A 7,668-nucleotide genomic window follows, 5' to 3' on the forward strand; every position below is an offset into this window, starting at 1 on the left:
CTGAGAACTCCAGAGTTCCTCGCCCTTGGCAAGAATACTTCCCAGTGGCCTGGGCTGGATCCTGCCTCTGTTGCGCGAATTCTAATTGTTCTTCTTAATAAAAACTCGGAGTCAGATATTGGGGTTAATCCTGAAGCTCAGAGAAGCAGAGCAGCCAGCCACCAGAGAGTTCTCAGCTCTACCATGTTCAGACCAAAGGGCCCATCCTGTCCTCAGGCTGCTTAGACTACACTGCTCCTCAGACTGCACTTCTCCTTAGACTGTCTTGACTACTGTTCCTACCTTATATTCCTCTCTCTGCCCAGCCATATCCCTTCCTGTTTCCACCTCCCTAGTGCTAGGATTAAAGGCATGTCACTCCAAGTACTGGAATCACCTTTGTGTGCACTCTGGTTCTCTTTTAAACTGGATCAATTTTGTGTAGCCCATGGTGGCCTTGAACTAAGAGATATCTGTCTGCCTCTGTCTCCTGCGTGCTGAGATTTAAGGTATGTGCCACCCACTGCCTGGCTTCTATGGCTAACTAGTGTGGCTAACTAGCTTTGCACTCTGATCTTCAGGCAAGCTTTATTTGTTAGATCATAAACAAACTATCACCACATGGATCCTGTCTAGGAACAGCCATCTAGGCCACAGGCCAGTGTGTCACAGACACACAGAGCTCTTTAGGTCTATGGGAGAGATACGGATTTGCCTTCCTTGCTCCCATATGACTGGCTCTCCCAGGACCACACGGCTAGTGTCCTGTCAGGTCACATGATGGATCTAGAGCCCTGAGATGCTCAGCCTAGACCCAGGAGCATCCTCACTAGCCACACTTGAGTCATGTGCCTCCCCTGAGCCCACATGAGCTAGAAGAACATGGAGATGAAGTTTCTGTCAGTGGAGGTCTATGCTGCCAACCTCCACTCTCCCTTGGGCACCCATGGCAAACACACATCTCACACCCATCCCCAGAGGACACAACACCACGCATGTAGAAGAGACTTAGGGAAAAGTTTTTATTATCATTATTATTATTATTATTATTATTATTATTATTATTATTATTGTGTATGTATGTATACATCTCTGTGTGGGTTTGTAGTCTTGAGTGTAATCCCCACAGAAACCAGAAGAGAATATCAGATTCCTTGGAGCTGGAGCTACGGGTGGGCGGTTGTAAACTGCTGTCTGTCACTATGAGCAGAGAAGGGTTAGCATTGTCACTCAGTAACATCCTAGGTGACGGGAAGCATTCCTTCAGGAGTGCTCCAGCATTACGAGCCCAGGGGTGACCCACAAGATGGTCCTGAAGGTGGCAGTGAACTGGGGGAAGCCACTGTGTGTCCTGACAATGCCACAGCTCCGTCAAAGACTTTCCTGCCTCACATTCCAGTTTCTGGGGCCAGGTCTTGCCTCTTGTTCCATTTCTCTTGGGGCTGCAAATGTCATCAAACATCTCTGAGCAGAAAGTGCAGAGGAAGTCGGAGGCCTCTGAGAAGCGCCTTAGTCAGGATCACTACTGCTATGATAAAACACCATGACCACAAGCACTCTGAAGAGGAAAAGGTTTATCTCATCTTCCAGCGTGTAGTCCATCACACAGAGAAACCAAGGCAGGAACTCAAGGCAAGCACCTGGAGGCAGGCACTGATGCACAGGCCATGGAGGAGTGCTACTTACTGGCTTGCTCATCATAGTTTGCTCAGCCTGCTTTCTACAGCATCCAGGACTGCCTACAGGAGGTTGGCAAAAACCACAGTGGCCACATTAATCATTAATCAAGAAAATGCTCTGCAGACTCGCCTACGCACGAATCTTATGGAGGCATTTTCTCAATTGAAAGTCCCTCTTCCCAAATGACTCTAACTTGTGTCAAGTTGACATAAAACTAGCCAGCACAGAAAGTGATGAAACAGAATGCACCAACTGGGCCCTTCTGCCCCGCCATCCTGTGAGGACCCACATTTGTCCTGTTTACCCCTCCAAAGGATGCATTAATGAGGTACCATTTTGGAAGTGGAGAGCAATCCCTCTCCTAGTTGAGGTCCCCTCTTTCAAGGTGTGTCAAGTTGACAAGGGGTCGATTGTGTCAGTTAGGTTTTGTCAGCTTGACACAACCTAGGGTAAGGTGGGATGAGGGACTCTCAATTTTGACAATGCCTTCATCTGATTAACCTGTAGGCAAGCCTCTGGGGGAACTTTATTGATTAAAATGCTGATCAATCAATGGGAGGGCACTGTGGGATGTACCACCCTGAGCAGATGGCCCTGGGAGGTATAAGAAAGGTACCTGAACAAGCCAATCAGCAGTGCTCTTTCACGGTCCTTGCTTCAGGTCCCAATTCCGGAGTCCTGTCTTGAGTTCCTTGGCTTCCCTTGATAATGGCCTGTTACCTGGAAGTGTAAGCCAAACAAACCTAGTTCCTCACCAGGTTGATCGTGATGTTTTTATCATGAATAGAAAGCAACCCAGGGCAAGCCACAGTGGGCTTTATGCAAACACACGTAGGTAGTATGCAGTGAAGGAGAGGCCCGGATGTTCCTCTCCTGGTGACTGTGCAGTAGCTTTACCATCACCTCCCTCACACCCACCCACCCTCCCCCCAGTCCTAGCCCTCAGCACCAGGCCTCAGGCCCCAGGGTCCCTGCAGAACTGCACAGGCATCAAAGTAATTAAAACCCTTTTCAGAAACTGTTTCACACCTCCAGCCACCAGCAGAACGATCATGCCTCTGTGTGTGCATTTATCTTCTTTGAAACTGGCCAAACAACATTCCTGGGGCCTTAGACATGGTCTCTGTGATGTGTCAGAGCAATGTGTTAAGATTTGGGCTCACAGGGCTGGAGAGATGGCTCAGTGGTTAAGAGCACTGACTGCTCCTCCAGAGGTCCTGCGCTCAATTCCCAGCAACCACATGGAGGCTCACAACCATCAATAAGGAGATCTGGTGCCCTCTTCTGGCATGCAGGCATACATGCAAACAGAACACTGTATATGTACTAAATAAATAAATCTTTAAAAATAAATAAAAATAAATAAATAAATAATAAATAAATAAATAAAAATAAATCTTTAAAAAAAAAAGATTTGTGCTTACAGCAGCCAAGAAACAGCATTTATAGTAGACACTTTCATCTGTTAGCCATCCTCCTTTCCTACTGTTTGGGACTGCCAATCATTTGGTCCGCCTAACCTTATCCCTAACCCTGACCATGACCCTGACTCTAAGCCTAACCAGGGTCAGACAATCAGAATGCCCCCATCCACTAGGCTCAATGATTGGTGAACCAGTGAACACATGACCCTAGCAAGCCTGCTCTATCAAATCTCAAAAGAAAACCAAGCTTGAGCAGACCCTGCAAGGGCTCAGAACTGATGGGAGAAGGCTCTCCTTTTACACTGGCTTTGCCAGAATGTCTCTCAGAACAGACAAGGCAACTTTCCTAAGGCAGGTGACATTCACTGGGGCCACGTATTAGAGTGAAAGAAGACCTAAACAAACCCTGAAATGTTAGTGTTAACACAGTGAGTCTATTTCTCACTGAGAGTCAGGTGTGGCCGGGCTGCCTCCCTCTGTCTGGAGTATTTGACTCCACAAAGTTACAATATCAAAGGTAAAGAGAGGATAAAGGAAGGACCCACTGGCTCCTGGGATGTTGGCCTTTCTTGGACATGTGTCACTTCTACTCACAGTCTATTGGGTGGCAACAGTCACGTGACTCCTGATCAATTGCAAGGGAAGCTGGAGCCCAGGAGTCATTCTGCTTATCCTAATTGCCTATTCTGCCTCTGACACACCCAGCAGGATTGTCCCCAATGCTGCCACACCCTTAGCCTGGTACTCAAGGACAAGACTTCATGGTGCGCACCCCAAACCTAGGGCCTCAGACTGTAGACTTGCACTGCATCCCACAGGCAGGAGTTCTATAAGAAATGTTCTTCCCTGGGCAATTAGACCAACACAAACAAATTGGCCCAGAAAAATCAAGACTCCCACAAGTGCAGGGACTTGATCTTGAAGGAAGACAACCTCGCCAGCCTTGTATTTCTTAATCAACACAATTATGCCTAGGCCTCCACCGAGAGTCCCCTGCTAGTCTCTGCCCACCCCTAGATAGTGCTCAACTGGAAGGAGCCTAATTAGTGCAGAAAGGCATGAGGGGAGGGAGAGGTGGCCTCCTGATCCTCTTCAGGAGCCTGCTGAACCTTCAAAGGAGCCACTGCAGGCAAGTAGAGGGCTCTCCTGAGCCCCAGCTCGAGGTGAGGGGAAAATGGCAGCTCAGGGCTTGTAAATCAGCAGCGCCTAATGTAAACACCACTCGCTCTCTGTTCTAATGAGCCCATTTTCCCCACAGCTGGAAGGGGCGGGCAGTGGCTGGGAGGCCTTTGATGTGATTCATTGGAAGCCTGGTGCAGGCACCAGAGCATTCTGTAGCAGGCTGGGCCCTTTCATCTTGGCTAAGAGAGATACCTCCCTAATATCATAGCCTGCCCACCTGGAAGACAGGTCTCGTACAGATGACTCTAGAATCAGCTGTAGAAGAAATTCAGATAGTTTTGCTTTTAGTCCCTTGATCACATTAGCAGGAAAGCTGGCTGGCTAGCCTCCTGGAGAAGGAGATGGGTGGAGTGGGTGGGCCAGGTGTACCAAGGCTAGGAGGCCATTGTGGAACTCATTATGCTAATGTATTCAAATGTACAAATGAGAATGTTCATAAAGACATCCAACTAAATTAGGAAAAACTATTTGTGATCAATGAGTACAACTGGGCCAGAGTCCCCCAAAGAACACCCCAGCATCTTTTTGTGTGGCCTTTAGGTGGGCCACCATGAGGCCGGAGCAGAGGAGACCCTGACCCAAACTGCTGGGGAATTTCTGAGGTCAGAATGGAGGTTTCAGGGACTAGCAGGGCTGGCTTCCTGTTTGTCCCACCTCTCACACAGAAAGCTCACCTCTTCTTCCAGCTTCAGCACCCTCTGCAAAATGTTTGCCTGCAGGGCCACATCACTATGACCATCCTTGGTCCCCTGCCTGGTGCCATCCTCTCTTCCCAGTGCTCATTACTGGTGGCACTGTCCCGAAGAATCAGTCCTTTCCGGTGAGGCCTCTCTTTCACAGGCCCACCTTACAGCTTCTAGATGGTCCCAACATGATCCCCTGTCATCTCTGGACCTTCCAAGTTGACCAGCTTCTGTAGTCCCTTAATCATCAGCTTAACTGTCAGCGCCCCTAAGAATTCTCCTCTAGCCATCACCCTTCATGGCCTCAGATGTACCCACTTTCTTCATGGAGCCCTGAACTTCTTCTTGCTTGCTGACTCCAGTTCAGAGTCCTGTTCTTCACTGAGTTGTGTTCCTAATCCCACATAGTGCCTCGGTGACAAGATGAGCCAATAAATATTTAGTGAAGAATGTAAGAAAGCAAAGGAGAAGGGGTGTGTGGGGGCGGGTTGTGATTTGTGGTATATAAGTGCCACTGTGTATAGTGGTGCACTCCTGTAATCCCAACACTCAAGAGACTGTGCCAGGAGGAATGCCATGGGTTCAAGGCCAGCCTGGGCTACTGTGAGGACTAAAGTTATGTTTTAAGTTTCAGTTACTGTGCTTATGAGATCTACAAAACAAAAATGCCTCCAACCTGTAAGTTCCACTTGCCTAAGAACAGATAACTTTCTAGAACGTTTGGGAGCTGTTGTTCATATCAAACAACAAGCCATGCATTTTCAGTTGTATTAACCAGGTTGGTTGCCCCAACTGCACAGGATGTACCTGATCACACATAGGCTGAAGATATGTAGGCAGGAAATACATAGTCTTATTGGTTTTGCCTTTATAAGCAGCTGACTAAAATAATTCACTGCCATTCTCTGGGAGTCCCAGGTACAAATCTATCATCCTGGTCATTATTTAGTAAGACTTGCTTCAAATTTGGCTCAAAAATTATGGTGGTGGTCTTATTCTTACCCGGTGGATTAACACTGCATAATGAGTTCAAGGGAGTGTCCCCCCTCCCAACTGAGCTGTGGAAACCACCTGTGTGGACCTGAGGAGGACCAGCCAGCATTCACAGGGCCTTCCATGTGCCTCACTTAAAACAGGAATCCTTGCACAGTGCTTCAAGGTGGAAACCAACATAAGCCCTGCTGGAGAAGCCCAAAGGTCAGAAAGTACTTGCCAAGGTCACATTGCTACCAGGTGACTATTGGTTTGAATTCAGGCTGAATCCGGTGCTCAGATTTTTATCTAATGACATCTGCCTAAGAAGAATTAATGATGTTCACCCAGCTGCCAGATCTTCTGTGAAAGCCTGAGTTTGTACTGAATGAAAGTGAGCAGGAAAATCATGCGACTAAAGGAGACTATGGGGATGAGAAAATGTGTTTTCAGGGCTGGAGGGATGGCTGAGAGGTTAAGAGCACGGGCTGCTCTTCCAGAGGTCCTGAGTTCAATTCCCAGCAACCACATGGTGGCTCACAAACATCCGTTATGAGATCTGGTGCCCTCTTCTTGTGTGCAGATATACATGGAAGCAGAATGTTGTATACATAATAAATAAATAAATAAATAAATAAATAAATGAAATCTTAAAAAAAAAGGAAAGAAAATGTGTTTTCAAACCCTTAAAATACTTCCACATAGGTGGGGGAGATGGCTCATTGGGAGATGGCCTCATTTGAACATGAGGGCCCGAGTTCAAATCCTCAGCATTCACATAAGAGCCAGGCATGGTGGCCTATATCTGTAACCTCAGTTTTGTTTTGTTTCTGTTTGTTTTTCTACCTATAGGAAAGTCGAGTGTCAGCTGCAGGCACTGCACTGGCCTGGGATGTCTAAGTCTCTCTAGTTACTCTGGCATGCAGTTGGAAAGCCCATGGCCACGTAACCTCAGTTCTATGAGTGCAGAAACAAGTGGGTCCTGGGGGCTTGCTACCCAGCCATTCTAGCCAATTAGTGATCCCCTGGTTCAATAAAAACACCTTGTCGAAAAAAAGACATGGCAGACAGTGATAGAGGAAAACACCTGGCACTAATCTCCACACATACAACAGGGCTGGAGATGGCTCTCATAGGGCTAGACATATAGCTCAGTGGGTAAAGTGCTTGCCTAATACTCACAAAGCACTGTATCCAATCCCTAGATTCACACAAACCAAGTATGGTGGTACATGCCTATAATCCCTATATTCAGGAGGTGGAGCTGGAGGACTATTGCAGAACCGTCCTTTACACTGTGTGAAGATATGTCACTGTGATTGGCTCAATAAAGAGCTGAATGACCAATAGCTAAGCAGGAAGAAGTCAGGCAGGACTTCTGGGGACAGAGAGGTCACCAGCCGGATGCAGAGGAAGCAGGACATGCAGGGGGAGAAGTAAAAGTCACGAGTCGTGTAACAACACATAGATTAATAGAAATGGGTTCATTTAAGTTGTAAGAACTAGTTAGAAACAAGCGTAAGCTAAGACCAAGCTTTCATAATTAATTGGAAGTATCTGTGTCATGATTTGGAGGCTGGAAGTCCAAAAAAAAAAAAAAAAAAAAAAAAAAAAAAAAAAAAAAAAAAAAAAAAAAAAACTTGCTACAGAGTATCAGAAGTTCAAGGCTGTCCTCTGATACTTGCTCCACTCTCCTCAGACTCAGAAGGCGTGCTGAAGGTAGAAGCCGGTCCCCTCAGCCAAGCCCA

General features: G+C 47.1%; 1 non-coding gene across 1 annotated transcript; it reads right to left on the bottom strand.

The window, feature by feature from the left end:
* Window positions 1-6,764: 6,764 nt before the first annotated feature.
* Window positions 6,765-6,889, bottom strand: LOC113833917. The gene has a single exon (XR_003482106.1). It is a non-coding gene; the product is annotated as a small nucleolar RNA SNORA44 (small nucleolar RNA).
* Between the last annotated feature and the right edge of the window lie 779 nt (window positions 6,890-7,668).

The sequence above is a fragment of the Cricetulus griseus genome, chromosome 2 (assembly GCF_003668045.3).
Source record: "Cricetulus griseus strain 17A/GY chromosome 2, alternate assembly CriGri-PICRH-1.0, whole genome shotgun sequence".
Lineage (NCBI taxonomy): Eukaryota > Metazoa > Chordata > Mammalia > Rodentia > Cricetidae > Cricetulus > Cricetulus griseus.